The sequence below is a fragment of the Dendropsophus ebraccatus genome, chromosome 5, assembly GCF_027789765.1.
Source record: "Dendropsophus ebraccatus isolate aDenEbr1 chromosome 5, aDenEbr1.pat, whole genome shotgun sequence".
Lineage (NCBI taxonomy): Eukaryota > Metazoa > Chordata > Amphibia > Anura > Hylidae > Dendropsophus > Dendropsophus ebraccatus.
In genome coordinates, this window is record NC_091458.1 from 98,110,474 (window position 1) to 98,134,539 (window position 24,066).

Genomic DNA, 24,066 nt, shown 5'->3' on the forward strand with positions numbered 1-24,066 from the left:
TGAATGCCCTGCAGCTGAGTAAATATTCATCAAGGGATGGAGGGAATAGATGACACTGAAGAAGCACAATATGTATGAAGGCTGGGTTACAAAAATATGCTCAAATGTAATTCAAAACATTAATCACAACAAACCATGAACGCCATCTGCAAACAAAAGGTGTAACTAAGATCAGCTATTTCACTGATCTTTTGTCCTTCGAAATGCAACAAAACATAAAGGACAGTTTTAACTGTCATTATGTTCTCACAAAAGTGAATTGTTTTCTGTCGAGTTTGACTTTTCTAAACTTTAAAAAATTCAATTTTTTGAGAATAAATTACAATTATGGAAAAAGTATGGTTGGGTTTGAATTTAAAATGAACATAAAACATTTATCTTTACAGTTCTGTACAAATAGGACTTCTAGACATAATCTTACTGGATCATTTATTTTTACAATAGATTGTATGTTGTAAGGCCTCATTCACACCTCCGAAAGTCTGTCTGGACCCACAATTGTGGACGGCACTACATAGCGGCACTTGCGGCACAAATCACTATTCTTCAAGTTTGTGCACTGCAAACAAATATGGATGTGGCTTTGGTAGGTAGAGCTCTAATAACTGAATTTAAATATGTCAATAAAATAATGTGTTTCTTACTGAGAAGCAATCACGTCTGTATAGCGCTCTACTGCAGAAGTGTTCTCTGCTGCTATGTAACAGTAGAAGTCCCCTGCTTCAACACAAATGGATAGAGAAATACTATATGACTGTATATAGCGCCACAACTGGTTGTGGTGCAGGTGTCCCTAATATTCTAACACAGAATGTATGCTATGCATAGACACCTAAATGTCTATTGCTCCGATACCCTATTCAGTTCAGTGAGGTCGATCATATGTTTGTAGAATATTCCCTCCATCCTTTTCTGTCAAGAATAGAAAAAGTTTGTTGGGAACGAGCCCTGCCCAGTGGCTCTGCTACAACCAACACTCTAACACACTAACGCATTTCGGTGAGGTTGGTCACCTTTATCAGGGAGTCATCTTAGAGACTCCCACACCATAACCAGTTGTAGTGCTATATACAGTCATATATTATTTGTCTATGAATTTAAACTTGCCTGGGATAAACATATATCTATCCTAAGATAATAAGAAAGGAAATACTAATAGGGCAGACTAGATGGACCAGCTGCACAGTGCACCTTCCAGGTCATTTCTCCTTTACTTTCGCCATCTTTACCATTTTTCAAGGTCCACAGCATAAGAATATTTAGCAATTTCTCCTGAGAGTGGCAGTCTACAACCCCATAGGCTTACCTTAACAATTCCTTCACCACTTTCCTTGACTTCCCCACTTCAGATCCTTTGAAGCTCATACATTCATCATGGGTGTTTTTAACATCCCCATTAATAGCTTAAACTTCCCATCTTCCTCTTGGATTATTTCTTTAACCTCCTTCTTTGGCCTCAGACAACCAATTCCCCTATACCCTATCTGACTGTCCTCTAACTCTTTCTTTACCAACAACCCTTCCCAGCTCTCTGACCACAACCTTCTCTCCTCCATCAAACATTCTCATCCATCTCTAGACACTCCAACCAAATATACATACAGAAACTTGCATAAACACTTAACAACTTTGAGACCCTCTTCAGCCTTCATTGCTCCTAATCTCTTCCCAATCCTGTCCCATTCTGGCTACCAAAGATTACCATGACATCCTCAAGACTACCCTGATGCACCTACTTTTTGCTTCTCTTCAATATGTTCCTCTCTATTGGCTTCAAGGATTCTGCAGTTTCCCGGTTTCCTTCCTATCTGTCTTTCCTCTACTTCAGTGTATCATTCGCTGGCTCTTCTCTTCTTCCTCTTCCCCTAACCATTGGGGTTCCTCAGGGATCAGTCCTGGATCCTCTTCTATTTTCTCTTTATGCAGCCTCTATTGGACAAATTACTTACCAAATTACTGTGTGTTAACGTAGCCATAGGCTATGTTCATACTATGTAAAAACAACGGCCGTTGTTATGAAATACAGCCATTGTTTTTACATAGTGTGAACATAGCCATAAGCTGTATTTCTAACCACAGATAAAAAATCTGATGTGTTCTACACGTGCTGCCTTAAGACTGCTGGGATATTCTGCTGTTTCTATAAGCTGTCAGTTGTCTCTTACTTTTTTCAGCATTTTCTCATATCATGACATTTTATCTGCCACAGCTGTCCCTTAATAATATAATCACAATGGACAGGTCACTGAACATTCATCTTCTGCTAGTAACATTGTAAAGATATTTACTATGTGATGTTTGATCTCTGAATCATGTCAAAAGGGAGAGCACGCACAAAAGAAAGATAATAAATGAATGATGACCAGGGCTAGTTTTAGTTTAAGTGTGGTCCAGGGTAAAATTAAAAGTAGGGCCCAAATTCTAAAATACTGTACCAATAATACAATTACATTGTATAAACTATAAGCACAGTCACTATACAAAGACCAGTATTATTAGTAATACCAATATATTAAGAATAAATAATGACATAACACTATACAAAGACTAATATTACTACCACACAGCATGATGCGCACTCTCCTCATTGGCACCAGTGTGATGTGAATGCGCTGGATCAGATGTGTGAGAAGATAGAATCTGAAACTATTTCTAGGACTATAGAGTAAATAGGAGCTATACATGATATGATTAATAGGGAATATCCGTTGCCAGGCGGTCAGGTAAGTATAAGTAAAGATATAGATTTACATTCAGAAGAGAATGGACCATATATACTGTTAAGTGTTGAGTATACCATCTTTAAAAACAAAAAGATGAAGCAATCAAGAATTTTTAACACAACAGGCAAGTGATATCAAAAAGTTATATAGATTTGTAATTTACTTCTATTATAAAATCTCAAGTCTTCCTATACTTCTCAGCCCCTTCGGGGACCCAATCTCGGTTGGGTCAAACCCCAGAAAGTTAATGCAGATGTGGATGCACCATTATGTTCTTTAACATGTCTAGTGATTAAGGTATCAGTGTCAGTATTCACATTGGTAAGGTGTTTGTAATTCCTCCTCCGCAGGGACTGAACAGTCTTTCCAACATGCAATTTTGAACATGTGCATGATATACAGTGGTTTGCAATAAATTAGAATATCAAATTTTTTTTTTCAGTAATTCAATTCAAAAAGTGACCTCATATATTTTATGGAGACATTACATACACAGTGAACTTTTTCTAGTGTTTATTTCTGTTAAAGTTGATGATTATGGATTACAGCCAAGAAAAACCCAAAAGTCAGTATTTCAGAAAATTTGAATAATTAACCCAAAACACCTGCAGTGGCTTCCTAAATCTTATAAAAGGTCCCTTAGTCTGGTTCAGTATGCAACACAATCATGGGGAAGACTTCTGACTTGACAGATGTCCAGAAGGAAGTCATTCACACATTCCACAAGGAGGGTAAGCCATAAAAGTTCATTGCTAAAGAAGCTGGCTGTTCTCAGAGTGCTATATCACAGTATATTAATGGAAAGTTGAGTGGAAGGAGAAAGTGTGGTAGAAAAAGGTGCGCAAGCAACTGGGAGAACCACAGTCTTAACAGGATTGTAACGGAAATGCCATTTAAAAATTTGGAAGAGATTCACAAAGAGTGGACTGCTGCTGGAGTAAGTGCTTCAAAAGCCACCACATACAGACGTCTGCAGGACATGGGCTACAAGTGTTGCATTCCATGTGTCAAGCCACTCCTGACCAATAAACGCCAGAAGCATCTTATCTGGGCCAAGGAAAAGAAGAACTGGACTGTTGATCAGTGGCCCAAGGTGCTGTTTTCAGATGAAAGTAAATTTTGCATTTCATTTGAAAATCAAGATCCCAGAGTCTGGAGGAAGAGTTGAAAGGCACACAATCCAAGCTGCTTGAGGTCTAGTGTGAAGTTTCCACAATCAGTGATGGTTTGGGGAGCCATGTCATCTGCTGGTGTAGGCTCATCAACACTAAAGTCAACGCCGCCGTCTACCAGGAAATTTTTAGAGCACTTCATGCTTCCCTGTGCTAAAAAGATTTTTGGAGATGGAATTTTCATCTTCCAGCAGGATTTGGCACCTGTCCACACTGCCAAATGTACCAATACCTGGTTAACTTTAACAGAAATAAACGCTTGAAAAAGTTCACTCTGTATGTAATGACTCCATAGAATATATGAGGTCACTTTTTGAATTGAATTACTGAATTTTTTTTTTTATCTCTGTCACGTATCTCCTTCACATTTTCATCAACAGGGTTTCTAAATTCAATCATATGGGGCATAAAATTACAGAAGGAACACCTCCTGCAAGGGAAGGAACCAGTAATTTTGGATTTGAGACAAGTGGCGGGTGTGTTCTCGGAAGAATGACTCCTCACCAGATATTCTCTAGGATTTTTACCTCTCTTATATTGTTAGGGCTGCGGTATCCTGTGCTCCGAGCCTCACGCGCTCTCCCCGTTAACTTTCTGCTGCAGGCACCAGAGCCCACATGCAGGAGCCTGGCGCTGCTGTTGCTTTGGCCCCTGTGGGCACCTCACCGCTCCACAATCTTCCTGGTCAGTGCATGTTCCCGCCTCCTACAGCTCACGTGCGCTGGCTGTCATAGATTTAAAGGAACTGGTGGTTAATGTATTCCACATCTTTCTAGAAATCCCAGCCTGCCCCTGATCCTAGCGTTGGAGCCTCAGCATGCTTTCCATGGCGTGTGGTCCCAGCTGCCCGTGATTCCTGCCGCCTGTGGTCCCTACCACCTGTGGTTGTAGCCCATGATTCCTGCCGCCTGTGATTCCAGCCTTGAGTCCAGCTATTTTCCTGCTGCCTGTGGTTCCAGCTGTGCGTCCTGATGTGTCTCCAGCTGCACCTCGCCATCCGCTGCTAGCAAGCCAAGCCAAGGGTAGTGACCAAAGAGGTTGCCTGCCGCAGTGAGTCCATCCTGCCTTGCAGTGGGCATTGGTGAAGACCAGTGGCCCCTTAGACTCTGCTCCATGGTGCGGCTTGTACCATGCTAGTGGTTGTACAGTGGATCCAAGACTCCAGTGGTTTCATATATGTTACTGTAGTTTGAGGTGAAACCACATTTTTCAAGTCCAAGTCCGCCAAAAGAATTGGCCAGTATTTTTTCTGAATTTTTTTGACCTGAAGATTATGCAATAAACTCTTTTGAAGATTTCTTGGATGGTGGTGAGTTCCCTCCTTTGATGTATTTTTGCTGGTATTTGGGATTGCCAGCAACACAGCTTGCATCTATTTCTGTTCCAGTCTACAAGGATCTTATTCCGGGATGCTGTTGGACTTTCTTTGTTCTGAACCTTATGCTGGTCAAAAGTACTGATACAGCATATAAGTTTACCTTTCTTTTGTTGCAAAATTGGAGAAGATCTCAAAAGATCCTCACAGGGAATTGCCCTGGTTCTGGCAAAAGACAGATGAACTGTTTTTTTTAGGGTAGCCCCTAGCTACATATAGAGTATCAGACTCCTGTAAAAAAGACTCATCTGAGGAATAATTTTGCGTGGCATGTAGGTCTTGACCTATGAGTATCCCCTTCTTCAGTGGGGTAGGGTGATGACTGTTCCATTCCAAGAAACTATTAGTTGATGTGAACTTTCAGAACACCATTGTATGAATGTTGTCATCAGGCCCCTAGAGAGATAGTCAGGTGCAAGAAATTAAAGTGCTTAATTTGGTTATTGTTAAGAACAGTAACAAAATCATGAAACATGAATCAAAACCTCATCAATATACCCTCCAAAAGAAAATAATTTGTGATGTGAAAACTGAATTGTGTTCTGTGAAAACAGTTGTGTCCTCCTACCACCCAAGAAATAAATTAGCACAATTGGGTGCTTTGCCAAAATTGTTGGCCAAAAAGAAAATAATTGGGGTCAGGGCCGGATTAAGGTTGGTGGAGGCCCTGGGCAACAATTTTGTTGGGGACCCCCCATTTTCTTCCCCCACAAATAAACCATACCGCAATCTATACAGGTGGCTGATTACTGTAGGGGACTTAGCACCTACCGCTCCTCACTCCTGGCTGTGTTGCTTAGCATCCTTCTCTGTTGTGAATATGATGGTCCCTAGAAGCTGCAGTCCAGAGGAAGATGCCAGGCCCTAGAGACAGGATGGGGGAGGGGTGAGCATCGCGGTGTGTTCCCACTTAATTCAATGCGAGAACAGAGCACTTTAGTACTTTCTGTGCGCTCTTGCCCACTATGTCAGCCACCACAGCAGTATATGCAGTTGTGAATCGCAAGCAGAACCTGGATTTGCAAGTCTCATCTTCAGTTCCCAACCATATAAACTACCTAAAGCAGTAAAGAGCAAAAAAGTACTTAAAGGCTGTGTATAATCTATAGCGGATATGGTACATGTGAATATACCCTAAGGATCATGGCATATATAGCTGCACACAGGCTACATGTCATATGCTGCACAAAGGCTATATATACCTTATGCTGCACACAGGCTATATATACACCATATGCTGCACACAGGCTATATATCATAGACTGCACACAGGCTATATATCATAGACTGCACACAGGCTATATGTCATATGCTGCACACAGGCTATATATCATACACTGCACACAGGCTATATATTATACACTGCACACAGGCTGTATATCATATGCTGCACACAAGCTATATATCATACACGGCACACAGGCTATATATCATAGGCTACACACAGGCTATATATCATAGGCTACACACAGGCTATATATCATACACTGCACACAGGCTGTATATCATATGCTGCACACAGGCTATATATCATACACTGCACACAGGCTATATGTCATATGCTGCACACAGGCTATATATTATACACTGCACATAGGTTACATGTCATATACTGCACACAGGCTATATACCACACACTGCACACAGGCTATATACCACACACTGCACACAGGCTATATACCATACACTGCACACAGGCTATATACCATACACTGCACACAGGCTATATACCATACACTGTACACAGGCTATATACCATACACTGCACACAGGCTATATATCATAGGCTGCACACAGGCTGTATATCATAGGCTGCACACAGGCTATATACCATACACTACACACAGGCTATATATTATAGGCTGCACACAGGCTATATACCATACACTGCACACAGGCTATGTATACATACACTGCACACAGACTATATACCATACACTGCACACAGGCTGTATATCATAGGCTGCACACAGGCTACATGTCATATGTTGCACACAGGCTATATATATATATATATATATATATATATACCTCTGCTCTGATATATGCCCTTATAGTATATACCCCTGTTCTGATATATGCCCCCATAGTATATGCCCTCGGCTCTGATATATGCCCCCATAGTATATGCCCCCTGCTCTGATATATGCCCCTATAGTATATACCCCTGCTCTGATATATGCCCCTATAGTATATACCCCTGCTCTGATATATGCCCCTATAGTATATATCCCTGCTCTGATATATGCCTCTATAGTATATACCCCTGCTCTGTTGTGCCAATACAAAACAAAACCTCATACTCACCTGATCTGGGCAGATGACAATTCTCCTCTCTTCTGGCTCTTCTCTGTTCCTTCAGCCTGTCAGCCACTGTGACAGATGCTCCAGCATGCTCCATGATGTCACATCCCTGCTGGAGAGATCAGGTTTCCTTGCTAAGGTCCCATGCAGTCCTCTCCTCAGTGAGGGGGAGAGGCAAGGGGGAGTGAGGACCTCGGCAGGAGACAGGCACCCGGAAGCTTGACAGGAAGAATCCATTCAAAGACCCATCAGGGGGGAGTCTGAGCCTGCCGGGAGGGAGATGCTTACACAGGATTAACCCTACACCTCCCTCCCTTCCTGGACAGCATGCAGTGTGGCCAGTGCTGTGTACAGGTAGGGTTTCCACATGCTTTTTGCGCGTGGGACTGGCTCCCAGACACCACTTCCAGGTTTGGGCTGGTGGGGGCCCCCTAGTGGTGGAGGCCCCTAGGCACATGCCCCTTGTGCCCTCCCTTTAATCCGGCCCTGATTGGGGGTAAGTAGAAAACGTAAAAGTGTGAAAACAAAATTCTTGTGTTGCGTAACCCAAGCTCATGTTGTATATTCGTATAAAGAGCTTCAAAATCTAGGCTCACAATAAGGCTGGGTTCACACTACGTATATTTGAGGCTGTATGTTTGAGGCTGTATAGCAACCAAAACAAGGAGTGGATTGAAAACACAGAAAGGCTATGTTCACATAATGTTGTAATTGAGTGGATGGCCGTCATTTAATGGCAAATATTTGCTGTTATTTTAAAACAACGGCTGTTATATTGAAATAATGGAAGTTATTTACTGTTATATGGCGGCCATCCACTCAATTTCAACATTGTGTGAACAGATCCTTTCTGGGTTTTCAATCCACTCCTGGTTTTGGTTGCTATGAGGACCTGACATGAGGACCAAATACAGCCTGAAATATACATAGTGTGAACCCAGCCTAAGAGTGCAAGGGAGGAAGGTCATCTCATGGAGCCTGATGACAGTGCTCTTTGTGTCCCTTATGTACGATGGCAGTGAAGAGATAAAAGGAGCCAAGAAGTGATCCACATAAAGACTGGTGCCTTTTGTTAAATTGTCATTGCGACAAAGGGCGGCCAGGGACAGGGCAATTTTTGGATCTTGTGTAGAAGGTTGTGGAATGTGTAGAAGGTTGACAATTTAGGGGAGGGATTGAAAAGGAATTTTTAGCCTTTTTTGTAATCAAATTATCATCTTTAGCTCTCAAAATGATCTGTTTTAACTCCTGAACAAAAGGCTTGGTTGTTATTTAGCTATTTGAGAACCATAAGTTTGTATTCGCTCCTATCCATAACAACCACGTTATGACACATATTTAAGAGTTTAATCATGATCGCAGGGTCATTCTGCAGCTGCAAGTGCTTTTTGTTCTTGACATGATAAATTCTGCATCACCCTTTAATGGGGTTTAACTTTCTTGAGATCTTCACTAACCAAATCAACAAAAGTCTCAATGTCTGAATATTGCCAAAAAATATGAATAAGGGTGGAATGTGGTTTAAACATGGAATAGGGCAGAGAGGCTGTACTGGTCTCATTCTCTAGCTCAAGTTCCTGTAATGCAGAAAGAGATTGTTTCTTTCTCTAGACCTTTAAACTTTTTGTGAAAGTTTCATCACAAATAAATTAATGACTTTGATCCAACCAAAGCAAACGAAACATTGAGTAGGTGTAAAGGAGAGGTTGGGTGTAAAGGGGAGTAAATGGAGTCATCACTCTTGCTGACTCCCTGCAATGTGTGTTGGATCTAGTTACGGCATATCGGCCATCGGGCATTGAAATAGCTATTGCTAGGATTCTGTATCAAGCTCGGAAGTTATCTGGCTAGTCCTGTGTTTTGAAACTCTTAAATGAGGCTCCACGGGCTTTTCTTTTGCATATTCATGTTTCCCAGGGGGCAATGCACCTAGTATTTCACTGCATTGAGCGCTTTCACCAGCAGCCGGCAGTGTTATCGTTTGGCTGGTCTCCCTGAGATCAGCGATCTGTTTCTCTTAAAGCTTGGAATTTAGTCGCACGATATTGGATACAGACAGTAGTACCCATGGTTGCAGAATTGATAGCTAGACTAAACACTTATTAAATTAGAAAAAGGACTGTACAAGAAGTGTAAGGCTATATCCAAGTTTGAAACAATATGGGGTCCTTGGATAGATTGTCCTGGTTTGTTGTCCTCCCAGATTCAGTCAACACCCATGGAAGCTTTCTTGCTACTATTCAATCGAAATAGGCAGCCTACTAAATAAATAGGGATTGCTGAGGTTACCCTAGACAGAAGGGATGTGGGGCAGCCCCAGCTTTTAAAGTTACTTGGGGCTCAATTGAGAACTCTTTCTTGGTCTTTGACATATGCCAATGACTCAGATAAATGTTTTCGGCCAGATGTTTAGTAACTCTTTCAAAGTATTTAGTGACCCTGAACCACACTGGCATTGGACTGGTAATACTCTTAATTCTTTCTGTTTATGTGTATAGTACAAGATCTATTCTTAGGCTACGTTCACACTATGTAAAAAAAGGCCGTATTTCATAACAACGGCCGTTATTTGCTAAATAAATGTTATGAAATACGGCCGTCTTTTTTACGTAGTGTAAACCCGGCCTTATAGTATAGCTAAGTGAATGGGTTACTTAGGCCTTTTGTGCCTGCTTTTTTGTTTATCTAATTTTGTTTTATCTTCCTGTCTTGTAATTTGATAATCTATTCTAATTTCATAAGGGAATATGAGGATAGGTTGGGATTGGGCGTGGTTTTGTGGGGTGTTTTGCTTTTAGGGGGGGGGGGTGTAAAAAAAAAAAAAAGGAGAGGCCTCTCTTTAAAGGGGAATTCCAGGCAGAGGCCGACGTGCAATGCCAGCCCCCCTAATGACGTCACCATGCGGCGCTTTCCACACACGCCCAGAGGGGCGTGATAACAGCACCGGAGCCAGCCCAGGACAGTGACTACTTGAAGAAGCAACCCGCCCACCGTGACTACATGACCAGCCACCCACACACCGAGACTACTTAGATGGTAATTTGCATAGAGCGCGGGAGACTGGTAAAATAAATTTGCGGGCTGTATGTACAGGGGACGGAGGGTACAGAGGGATGTTTAGGAAGCGTGCTGGCTGATCTACCAGCACGTTTCCTTAGCTTTATGGCCAATTTTAGTGTGATTGGTTCCCTTTAATAGAAAACAAGTTTTCCTTATGTTGAGTTCCCCTTTAACATCTATCTGTTCCCTTGTAAGTTCAACAGAGGACAGATTGCAAATTTGGTTCTCATTTGCCACTTCTATGAACGTGGAAACTGGTACGACCATTTGTCCCTGTCCCTCAAATGTATTCCTTGTCCCAAAAAAAGATTGGGACAAGGTCTCCAGAGTTGCATGAGTCATAGCCATTGGTGCCACAGTGGCAGCTGTAGGTTGTGTTTGTACTGGTGCGATATGCAGCACGAGAACAAAGAGGATGGTAAAGATGTATATGTAGGGAACCTAGATGTGTGGTGGTCGGTCTTTGCAGGGGTGGATCATTTGGACATATTGTCTGGTTGGATGTAATGAATGAAGTAACTTTTGAAACTTATTTCGGAGTGTTACACCTGAGGAATGAGAACCCATCTTTACCTACCACAGCGACACTTAAACCACTTATATTCATTTGCCACTAAAGGCATGTTAACACAGACAGATTTATCTGAATGATATCCGAAAGACTACCAACAGAGAACAAGTCATAAAGGAAAAATTGAGATTTTCCCTCTTTTCAAATCTATACCTGGCTTTGGCTTCAATAATCTGTCAGATAAATCTGTCTTTGTAAACACACCATAAGGATGGTGCAGTTATAGTACTATGAGGAAGGAGCAATAGAAAATTTCACATAGGGGACCATTGTACCTAAGATTGTTCCTGTGTGTCACAAACACAAGCTGTAATGAAAAATGCAAAATTATGGCATGAAAATGTATCTTTTACATTTTGGCAACCTAAAACTAATGTACAGTTTTAAACACAGTCTACTATCCTCTTTGAAACAGTTTCCATGACATGGTATAAGATGATTAAAAAAAGCCTCATTTCTTAATGATGTGAATATTATGAGAAAGGAAGGGACTATGAATTAAAATAAAACTGTCATAATAACTTTTTATTAACATATGGAACATACAATTATAATTATTCAACTACTTTCAAGGATTTTATAAGGTCACAAGGTGAGCATGCAAAGGAATGCTATGAGGTAAAAGACTTGGCAGAAAAAACTAAAAACAGGTCTTCAATAGAGACAAAGGAAGCCAATAGGAGATTTCTTCTAGGATACCTAGTGAAAGAAATATATGAAGGAGAGGATGATTCACTGTCAAAAGCCTTAGAAAGGTCAAGTAGAATCTGAAGAGAAGAAAGGCCTTGGGATGTGGAAATATGAAGGTCATTAGTTACTATGGTGAATGTTGTTTGGGTTTAGAGTTGTGTGCAGACAAATATGCACAATATTCAGAGCACAGAAATACAGATTCTATATTCTGCTATACTACGTGGCTTTATGTTTTGAAAATATAGACTGTTAGCAAATAAGAGAAATTAAACTTTGCACTTTGAGGCTATGTTCACACTACGTATATTTCAGTCAGTATTGTGGTCCTCATATTGCAACCAAAACCAGGAGTGGATTAAAAACACAGAAAGGCTCTGTTCACACAATGTTGAAATTGAGTGGATGGCCGCCATTTAATGGCAAATATTTGCTGTTATTTTAAAACAACGGCTGTTGTATTGAAATAATGGCCGTTATTTACTGTTATATGGCGGCCATCCACTCAATTTCACCATTGTGTGAACAGATCCTTTCTGTGTTTTTAATCCACTCCTGGTTTTGGTTGCAATATGAGGACCACAATACTGACTGAAATATACGTAGTGTGAACCTAGCCTGAAAATGCAATAAATATACATATATCTGGTGGTTCAGCATCCTTCTTTTGATGACAACTGATGCGATGTGATTTGTTGAGTGCATCAGTAACCCTTTCTTCTGTAATTGGCCAAGTGAGGAATTACCAGGTAGACCATGGTATAAACATAATTCAACAGCTTGCCTCTTGTTTCTGGATTTCCATATTTCAGATTGAATTACTAGTTAAACAAGTTTTGGCTTGAATCAAAGGTTGATGTATTTAAAGGGGTTATCCAGCGCTACAAAAACATGGCCACTTTCCCCCTACTGTTGTCTCCAGTTTGGGTGGGGTTTTGAAACTCAGTTCTATTGAAGTAAATGGAGCTTAATTGCAAACCACACCTGAACTGGAGACGACAGTAGGGGAAAAAGTGGCCATGTTTTTGTAGTGCTGGATAACCTCTTTAATTTAATACAACTGAGGCCTGCTCATTTTTACAGGAAAAAGTGGGCTATATAAAGTAGGACTTGAGAAATATCCACACAGGTTAGTTTGTAATGTTTAAATAAACACATTCTTTATTGTTTGCTTTATCTAAAGGCATTATGACCATCTTTAAGGTAATTGTGCAGCTCAGTTCCATTGATGTGAATGGAGCTGAATTACAAAACCACACACAGGCGTGCGGAGGTCACGTGACGGCATGACGTGAACGCACGGCCGTCGTCCCTCCCCTTGTCCGACTAACCCCTGAAGCTCCCGTGGCCTGTGGGGACCGAGATACAGCGGGACCATGGAGTTGTGACCTTCCGGGTTGAAGGCGGCGGTCGATATTCCCCCCCATTTGCGGTGGCTGTCCTGGATGTCGGCCGGGATCTCTGGATGGCGGTGGCCTGGATGGAGCCGGCGCAGCGTTGTCTTGGTGACGCCGCGGCGTGCCGGCATGACGAGGAGGACGTGGAAGCTGGGTGATTGGATGGGACGTGACGGGAGGACCCAGCCAGTGTGGTGGTCAGGTGACTCGACAGCTGCAGCGGTTTATCGCCGAACAGCATAAAAAGTCACATGGCCGTAGCGGTGAGGAGACCACGGCGTCTTGCCATCTTGAACTCGCGCAGGCAGCAAACGGAGGTATGCTGTGGCCAGCAAGGACCTACGGGCTGAGACATTTCTACTCTGCGGCCGGTGGCTTACTTTCGGTCCGTCAGACCAGCACATCAGCCATAAGGTACCAAGGGGACTTAAAAACCTCAGCATGTTTGTCTGCTCAGAATAGGGGGGCATAGCTTCCTTCCTCACCTAAGCCATGTTTGGTTATAAGAGCCTACATAACCTCCACATTCAGTGGGGGGATGGACCTATGGCGAAAGAAACATGGCATTAATGGATCCTTGGCCTGGCTTTTTTCATAAAATGCTGACTGCAATAACCTCTCTCTGGCTAAGGGGCGCCCTCTTTTATCAAATGGATTCTGGCTGTATGTGCGATAATATGGGTCTTTTTTCCTTTTTAAATTTCCAGGCCTGGCCGCCGGACTGTTATCCCTAAGCAGGGATATCTGCATCGAGGCGAGGTAGGCTGACTACCTAATGCTCTGAGGTACAGATTTTATTGTAATGAGTGCCATGACACAGCATAGCAATTTACACAACTTTTATGACTACATCCAATCCCTCCTTTAATACATGCAAATTGCTGTTGGAACTCTGGGAGGTAGCTTCACCCTTAGGCTCGCATACTGGGAGAAGATGTGGAGGAATAAGGCTCATTTATATTGTTGCACAACTAGAGTAAAGAACTTTCCACTACAGTGAGCGAGACCTATTGGATGTATAAGCAGTCTGGACCTTACACCCTCCCTTCTTCTTCTTTTTTTTTTTTTGTTTATAAAATTAACAAAACCACACACAACCTGGGACAGAGATGGCACTGCTTTTGTAAGAAAGTACCTGTGCTTTTTCTAATTACCAGAAACTGCCAATACCATGATGTTGTTTTCTGGTATATAAAAAAGGCACAGTCAAATTGGTGCATGCCAACTTCTGACCCCCTGGAATTTTGATTTAGTGAATTATAAATAAAATAATCTGTAAACATTTGTTGAAAAAATGCTTATATCATGTACAAAGAAATATCCTTAAGAACTTGATAAAACTATAGATTGTTAACTTGAAATCTGTGAAAAGAAGAAATAAGGGTTTTTATGACTTCTATGTAAGTGTAAACTCTTGACTGCAGATGTTACATAACAGAGACCTATTTGTAAACTTAGGCTGGGTTCACACTACATATATTTCAGTCAGTATTGTGGTCCTCATATTGCAACCAAAACCATTGTTCATACAATGATGACATTGAGTGGATGGCCGCCATATAACAGTAAATAGCTGCCATTATTTCAATATAACAGCTGTTGTTTTAAAATAACAGCAAATATTTGCCATTAAATGGCGGCCATCCACTCAATTTCAACATTGTGTGAACAGATCCTTTCTGTGTTTTTAATCCACTCCTGGTTTTGGTTGAAATATGAGGACCACAATACTGACTGAAATATACGTAGTGTGAACCCAGCCTTAGTGAACAAGTTACATAGTTACATAGTTAATACGGTTGAAAAAAGACACATGTCCATCAAGTTCAACCAAGGAGGGGATGGATACAGGGAATGGGGAGGAATGATAAGTTCTATACATATGCATTTATATTATTTTGCTCTAAGAACTTGTCCAGGCCGGTTTTGAAGCCCTCTACTGTTTTTGCTGTGACCACATCCTGTGGTAGACTGTTCCACAGATTCACAGTTCTCATGGTAAAGAAGGCTTGTCGCCTCCGGAGATTGAACCTTTTTTTCTCCAGGCGGAGGCAGTGCCCTCTTGTCCTTTGAGGGGGTTTTACCTGGAACATCTTTTCCCCATATTTCTTGTAGGGGCCATTTATATATTTAAATAAGTTAATCATATCTCCCCTTAAACGTCTCTTCTCCAGACTAAACAAATTCAACTCTCTTAATCTCTCCTCATAACTAAGATGCTCCATTCCCCTTTTTAGTTTAGTTGCCCGTATTTGTACCCTCTCCAGCTCTAGGGCGTCCTTTTTATGAATCGGGTTCCAAAACTGGACGGCATACTCCAGATGAGGCCGCACCAAAGCTTTATAAAGCGGTAATATTATATCCCTGTCCCGTGAGTCCATGCCTGTTTTAATGCATGACAATATCCTGCTGGCCTTAGAAGCAGCTGACTGACATTGTGTACTGTTCTGTAGTCTATTATCTACAAGTACACCCAGATCCTTCTCCATCAGCGACTCTCCCGGAGTAACTCCCCCCCAGAACATATGATGCATGTGGGTTATTAGTACCCAGGTGCATAACTTTACATTTATCCACATTGAACCTCATTTGCCAAGTGGACGCCCAAACACTCAGTGTGTCTAAGTCATCCTGTAACATCTGCACATCCTCCATAGACTGTACTGTACTACAAAGCTTGGTGTCATCTGCAAAGATAGAAACATTGCTGTTAATTCCATTCTCAATATCATTAATAAACAAGTTAAACAGAAGAGGGCCCAGTACTGACCCTTGGGGTACCCCACTTATTACCGGGGACCATTCGGAGTAGGAATCATTGACCACCACTCTCGGGGTACGATTATTAAGCCAGTTTTCAATCCAGTTACACATTAAACTTTCCAAACCGATAGACTTTAACTTACCCATCAGACGTCCATGAGGAACTGTGTCAAACGCTTTTGCAAAATCCAGGTACACGATATCCACAGCCGCGCCGCCATCCAGGCTTCTACTTACCTCTTCATAGAAACATTTTAGGTTGGTTTGACAGCTTCTGTCCTTAGTAAAACCATGCTGGTTATCACTTATAATACTATTAGCCACTACATATTCCTGGATGTAGTCCCTTATAAGCCCCTCAAATAGTTTCCCCACAATGGACGTTAAGCTTACAGGTCTATAGTTACCTGGGGAAGTTCGAGAGCCCTTTTTGAAGATCGGCACTACATTTGCCTTACGCCAGTCCCTCGGCACAATACCAGTAAGCAAAGAATTACGGAATATTTCATACAAGGGTAGAGAAATTACAGAACTGAGTTCCCTAAGAACACTGGGGTGTAATCCATCAGGTCCTGGAGCTTTGGTTACATTGAGTTTGTTTAATTTATCTTGGACCATATCTATAGTAAACCAGTTCAGTACATTACATGTGTTAGCAGCACTGGCCCCACCCACCTCAGTGCTGGCCCCACCCACCACAGCTCCATCCTCTTCTTTTGTATATACAGAGCTGAAGAACCCATTAAGTAACTCAGCTTTCTCCTGGTCCCCAGTTATTAACTACCCGTCGCCATTATTTAGGGGTCCTACATGCTCTGTCCTTGGTTTTTTTGCATTAATATATTTGAATATTTTTGGGGGGTTTCTTTTGCTATCTATAGCTACCTGCCTTTCATTGTGAATTTTTGCTGCTTTTGCATTGTGAATGGTTTGAGAAATCAGCAGGATGTGTGGACATACAGACCGCTCATCAAACAAACCATTTAAAAAAATTCTGTGTGATTCATGTGGCAACATATTACATAAAGATAAAGTTAAAGGGTTTGGGTTCCTCTCTATGCACCAAAATGGAAAGCCGCTCTGAAGTCCATTTTTGCCATCAGTTGTCATTAAAAGAAGGATGCTTGACCACCTGATATACAATATGTAAACACAACCCTACAGAACTTGTAAATTTGTAACAATGTATCTGCTGAAAATACTATTCTTGGGTAAGTTTAGAGTTGGGATTAATATACAACAAATTTAAAGGGAAACTAGCATCAGGTTAGAAGTATCTCCCTATAGCGCACAGGGTGCTGAGAATGAAGGTAAGTTTCTTCATCCTAGTAAGGAAAGTAAGTATATAAATATATTACTTTCTGAAACCAGTTGATGTGAAAGAAAAAGATTTTTGTCGGAGTACCCCTCTAAGAGTGAATTTGGTACCAGTCCTTTAAGAACAACTTTGATACTGACCCCTTAATGGTAACATCCAGAGCGGCCTTAATGGTAAAGAAAATTGATTGAATTGTGGAAATCTGTATTTATATCAGTGAGGCAAAATTGTAAGGACCTGCCATCTTCTATTGTCCAGTAAGGAACATGTGACTGTTTGAATGTTGTCAGGTCAGAGTGAAGGACCTGCCAGTTTCTATTGGCTGCTACATTTCAGCTATTTGCATGTGTTCTATAGTTGGCTGATTAGAGCTGTGCTGTGTGATATTTGAATTTCTGAATATTCTGCATTCATTTCTCTGGGTAATTTTTGGCCCCTAAAGGTAAATTTCCTCAAAAAGACAAATCTGATTGAAACAAAAAATACTTAGTACACCTGTTACCGCCAAGGGCTTTAAAACGCAATTTAAACGGAGTCTGTGCTTAAAGTGGTTTGGGCTGTATTAATTGCAGGAAATCAAGAGGAACTGGAAGAAAAGGGATAAAAATACAGTGCTTTTTCAAGCACTATAATATTTTGAGGGGTGCATTTTCTGATGGATGATTGTATGGGGTAACTAACATAGAGGCACAACAAAAACTACTTCAGAACTTAACCGGTCACTAAAAAAATCAGAATTTGAGATTTTTCAAAAAATTTGAAAAATCGCTGCTAAATTTCAAAGCTCTCTAACATCCTTAAAAAGTGAAAGGATGTGCACCAAGTGATGTAAACATAAAGTATATATGTTGTAGGTGTGAAATAATGATTAGTTCATGTGGCATGACATGACTGGCATGACTGAATCCCCCCCCCGCCCCCCATTAAATATTACAGAGAGTATCAGAATCTCAGAATCACCATGATAGTTAAAAGCCCCACAAGGTTATTACTACATAAAGTGAGACAGGTTTGAATTGAAAAACAGGCCCTGGGCATTAAAGGGGTGCTCTGGCGGGGGGGACCTTTTTGGGGGGGACCGGGGAGGAGGTGGCTGAAATATAAGACGTCCATTTACCTCCCCGGCTCCAGCGGCGGGTCCCGCATCACGGCGCTCCGGTCCCCGGTTCCCGGCCGCTTCCGGTTGTCTGACGCTGCCCGAGACGCTATGTCTCAGGGCCGCTCAGCCACTCAGTGAAGGAGGCGGGATCCGAGCAGACTTCAAACGGATCCCGCCTCCTTCACTGAGTGGCTGAGCGGACCTGAGACGTCACGTCTCGGGCCCGCGTCAGACACCCGGAAGCGGCTGGGAACCGGGGACCGAAGCGCCGTGATGCGGGACCCGCCGCTGGAACCGGGGAGGTAAGTGAACGTCTTTTATTTCAGCTACCTCCTCCCCGGTCCCCCCAAAAAAGTGCTTCCACGCTGGAGCACCCCTTTAAGGCCACAACAGGCTGCAGAAGCAAAGGGTTAATACATATTTGAGGGACGCTTTAGCCCATCCGTTCCCTAATTCAGTGTATGATAATGTTAAAATTAGTATGCAATACAGTCATACTATTGTCAATTTTTCTGTGAGGGATGCTCAGGGTGTCAGGTAGTAAATTTCCAATTAGACTGTAGGAGTGAGAAAGTAATATATTCCATAAATTTCCCCATCAGCAGTCACCAAATAGAGCAGACATGTTTGTCCAATAATAAAGGGTATGACTATGTTCACACAATGTAAAAATAAGGGCAAATAACCAAAGTAATTAATAATGGCTGATGTTCAAAACAACGGCCATTATTTGCCCTGGTTTTTACATTGTGGGAATATATCCTATAGGAAGGTGCTACAATTTGCTCATTATGTGTATGTTAAATTGGCCTTTTTTTTGAAGGTTTTACAATGTTAGGCAAACATAAATAGCAGCACAATGTATTCTCATCCCTTTTTTTCTATATGTTATATATAAGAGAGAAGTTGCAGTTAGTACAGTGGACATACACAGTACAGAAGCTAAATATGAGGGCATTTATGAAGCTACAAATTACCAGATATGTTGGCAGTTATTGATTTTTCTTTGTTTGAGGCGTAACTCTGGAAACCAACCAAACTGTGGACTGAATTGCTTGTTTCCATGGCTACATCCATGAAAGGCCAGTTATTGATAAGATATCTGTGAAACAGGAACAACTGATTCTCTATCCAAAATAATTTTATAGTGCAAGAAAAAAAACTTTTTAGGAATGCTTTTACGAATTAGAGGATTAAACTGATCCATATGAAATCTGAATTGTGTAGGCTATGTTCACACAACATACTTTTTATGAAAAGAACGGCCGTTGTTTTCAAATTACACAATGGCCGTTCTTTTCATAATGCAAAGATTTGCATGGAAGTCAATGCAAACAGTGACCGTTGTTTCACACAATGTATTGTACAATGGCCGTGGTTTTCTACGGCCTTGGGAATAATGGTCATGTCAATTAATTTCAGCTATTGTTCATAGACTTCAGTGCAATTTTCATTTAAAACAACGGCCGTTGTTTTAAGTGCCAAATAACAGACATTGTTTATACAGTATGTGAGCATAGCCTTAATATCAGCAAAATATCTCTATTATACACTAATAAACACGATTAAAACCACCCACTAAAAACAATTGGGGGGTCCCATCCTTTCCCTGTCTATATTGTATACATTTAGTCTATGTTCACACAACATAAAAGTACGGCCGTAGTTGTAATCGGCAACAACGGCCGTACTTTGTACGCCTAGGAAGCGAATACACAAAGTATACACTACATCGCCGCAAACAACTAACATGTCAGTTTTAAAGCTCTTTCAGTTCACACAACGAAGCAAGCGGCTCCGGCGGACTGCAGTACCGGCCGGGATGATCTTTTCAGAGACCGGCAGCTCCGTGACCCAGCCGGGTCACAGAACGGCTGGTCCTATGCGCCATGTAAACATGGCCTTACATAGTAATATCAACACCAAATTCATACAATTAGTGTGCAAAGTATAGCAAAGTATAATACATTCATAGCTGCTATTTAAAATAAAGTTTATATAGCAGATAGTGGCAGCACATAACTTTACATATTGTTCAAAATAGGATTCAAAGATATAAACAGTCACCACCATACAGCTGCACACACGATTGTTACAAGACAGCGTAAAGGAACAACAAGAGCACAGTTACCCCTTTACTGAATTATCCTGACCACACTATGTATGTTTTAGATCGGAGGTGACCCCACCTCAGACCCAGAAGAACGTTTTCCCTCAATCCGCTTCCTCGGGAGGTCCTTAAAGCGAATGTACGACCCGTACATCACTTTTTTGTTTTTTACATGAATTGACCAGCGGAGGGATACCGCTGGTCGCTGGCGCTGGTCCATTACTGAGCCCCAGCTGGGCATGAAGCACTGGAGGCTGGTTTATGGCCCCCAGAGTGATAATCGGCCCTCCCCTCTGTGATGTGGCTCCATTGATTCTAATAGAGCTGCATCACAGAGGGGAGGGCGATTGTCACACTGGGGGCCGGCGAGCCTGCCTACAGTGCTTCATTCTCAGCCTGGTAATAGATCACCATGCATGGGAACCGGGCCGCGGTTTAAAAAAAGGATTGCGGCAGCCGGTCTATTCATGTAAAAAACATTCGCTGTAAAGTTGTTAAGGCTCCGAAACAACTTGCAATTGCATAGCTTAATCACAGTAAAAGTCAAGGTTTTTATCTAATGTTCCATAGCAGAACACTGCGTATATTTCAGTCAGTATATGTATATTTCAGTCAGTATATTTCAGTCAGTATTGCAACCAAAACCAGGAGTGGATTAAAAACACAGAGAGGATCTGTTCACACAATGTTGAAATTGAGTGGATGGCTGCCATTTAATGGCAAATATTTGCTGTTATTTTAGAACAACGGCCGTTATATTGAAATAATGGCAGTTATTTGCTGTTATATGGCAGCCATACACTCAATTTCAACATTGTGTGAACAGATCCTTTCTGTGTTTTTAATGAACTCCTGGTTTTGGTTGCAATACTGACTGAAATATACTGATTGAAATATACGTAGTGTGAACGCAGCCTTAAATATGATCTGCACATTAGGGAAGAAACTTTCTAGATTAAAAAGAACATATATAGGGGCTATGACTATAGTATGGGCTAACATATTTAAGCTAAGAAATGCAGATCCCAGGGAATTTTAACATGTGCTAATAAAGAAGTAAAGTTTGCATCTAGGGTCTGCACTATGCTAGGGGAACTGATATTACATAGATAGTCTGTGCAATGTTATTAAAACCCTATGGAGAATATTGCAAATTACATACAATTACTGCAAAATCTCCAAACAAGCTTATGTCACCCATGATATCAGACCGCAATCCTAAGACAAGCACATTTGTGCAATACCTGATTGTTTAATTCGCCATAGGCAACTAACCTTGAAAAGGATTCATTTATAACAAAAGCAAAGAATAGGATTTAAAACTTTGATTCACCCTAGCTGAACAATATTATTGCTAATAAACTCATACTATATAGAGTATGTCTGCAATTTCTAAAGCTCTTTTATCCTGGAGATATATGTGATGAATATTTCTTCAAGTGTTGTGAAAGACAAATAGACCTTTGAATGAAGGATTGATAGATAACTTAGTAGAAGTTGAAAGAAGGGCAACTGTGGGTACTGGGTACAAATAGGATTGCTTCTAGATGAATGACGCAGACAGATAAAATATAAATGAAAGTTTGTTTGGTTATTTTATTAGGAAAGTATCTGTTCATGTAACAATTGTGTTCTGCATTAAAAGATCTTCAACTTATGTGCAGTAAGTTGTTAAGTATCATTCAAGCAAGACTTTATATTTATTAATACTCTTGAAGGAGAAACTACTTATTGTTTTCCAAGTTGTAATCACAGTTGCTATGTTTTAGTCTTTTCAGAAATAATATGTCCATGTTAGTAGTCACAAGTTGATATGTTATGCAACAAAAGTCTGTGGAGCCTCGGTTGCGAGTCTCAAAACATGGGATTAGCCAGATATCCCTAGCCTGTTGCCAAGAGGTGCATCCAGACGGGGAGAGCACCAAACCACCCTGATATGTAGCCCCTTAAGTCCCACTCGGTTGTGAGTATTGGAACATAAATAGGGAAACACTGGGGTTGCCCCTTTGGTGTCAAAGTCTAACTGTATCAGTGGAGACTCTTGATTGAGTACTTCATTGGAATTTTTTCACTGATCTCTTGAGCTCAGTGATTGCTTTGTTTTGTTTGTTGATTTGTTACTGTCCCCACCTGCTTTGGTAAACCCTTGTCATGTTGCAATACTCACAACCGAATTTGACAAAAAATGGTAAACCCTGGGGTTTCCCTATTTATGTCCCAATACTCACTACTTAAGTGGGACTTAAAGGGACAGTGTCACATTTTTGGAAATTTGTTAATGAAAAGTAATAAGATCAAATAAGTGTGTTGGGTTGTTTTTTTTTTTTTTTAACTTAGTGTTTGATTATTTTTAATAAAATTTACTCCTGCACAGGGGGCTGCCATGTTTATAGTGTCTGTGTGTGACGTCATTTCACGGCACACACACAGACGCTATACGGCACCTCCAGATCATTAGAGTGAACCGACGGAGTCCGTCTGGTTCACTTACATTGAGGTTCCGTCGCTGTGTACTGCGCATGCGCATAGACATGCGCAGTACACAGCTGAAGTGCATGGGGTGGGTGGCGGCGCCATTTTCTTGAAGTCCCGGCACGGGCGGCACGGGAACCAGGGAGGAGAGAGAGACAGGAGATCTGTGTGTGCAGCGCTCTCTCTGCACCACCCCCCGCCCCCCGCCGGAGTGGGAGAAAGTAAATAGACTTTTGCTTTGGGTGCCGGGACATTGCTATCACCCAGCAATGTCCCGGCACCAGTCACCGCAGCTCTCTCCTTTCCCCCAGCAGCATGCTGCGGGGGATGGAGAGAGTCAGGCTGATCGCGGGAGGAACAGGGCACAGTAGCGTCCCCCCTGCGGCTGCCGGACCCAGGTGCGGCAGCATCACGATGGTGATGGGGGTGACATTGGAGGTGAGGAGATGAGGGGATGGATTTAACATTGGGGGTTTAATCGGCGCAGAATAATCCTATTCAGACCTGAGAGGGGTCCGGGCAGCTGTCAGAGAACCGGGCCGGCGAGGAGTCGGGGTGCGCGCTCCGGGCTGTGACAGGAGTGGAATGCAAACCGGAAGATGGGGCAGCCCCGGCATCCATTGGCCGCCGCCGCCGCTGTTTCCACCTGGTGGCCCTGGATGCCGGGGCTGCCCCATCTTCCGGTTTGCATTCCACTCCTGTCACAGCCCGGAGCGCGCACCCCGACTCCTCGCCGGCCCGGTTCTCTGACAGCTGCCCGGACCCCTCTCAGGTCTGAATAGGATTATTCTGCGCCGATTAAACCCCCAATGTTAAATCCATCCCCTCATCTCCTCACCTCCAATGTCACCCCCATCATCCCCTCACCTCCTCTATCACCCCCATCATCACCTCCTCTATCACCCCCATCATCCCCTCACCTCCTCTGTCACCCCCATCATCCCCTCCTCTATCACCCCCATCATCCCCTCCTCTATCACCCCCATCATCCCCTCCTCTATCACCCCCATCA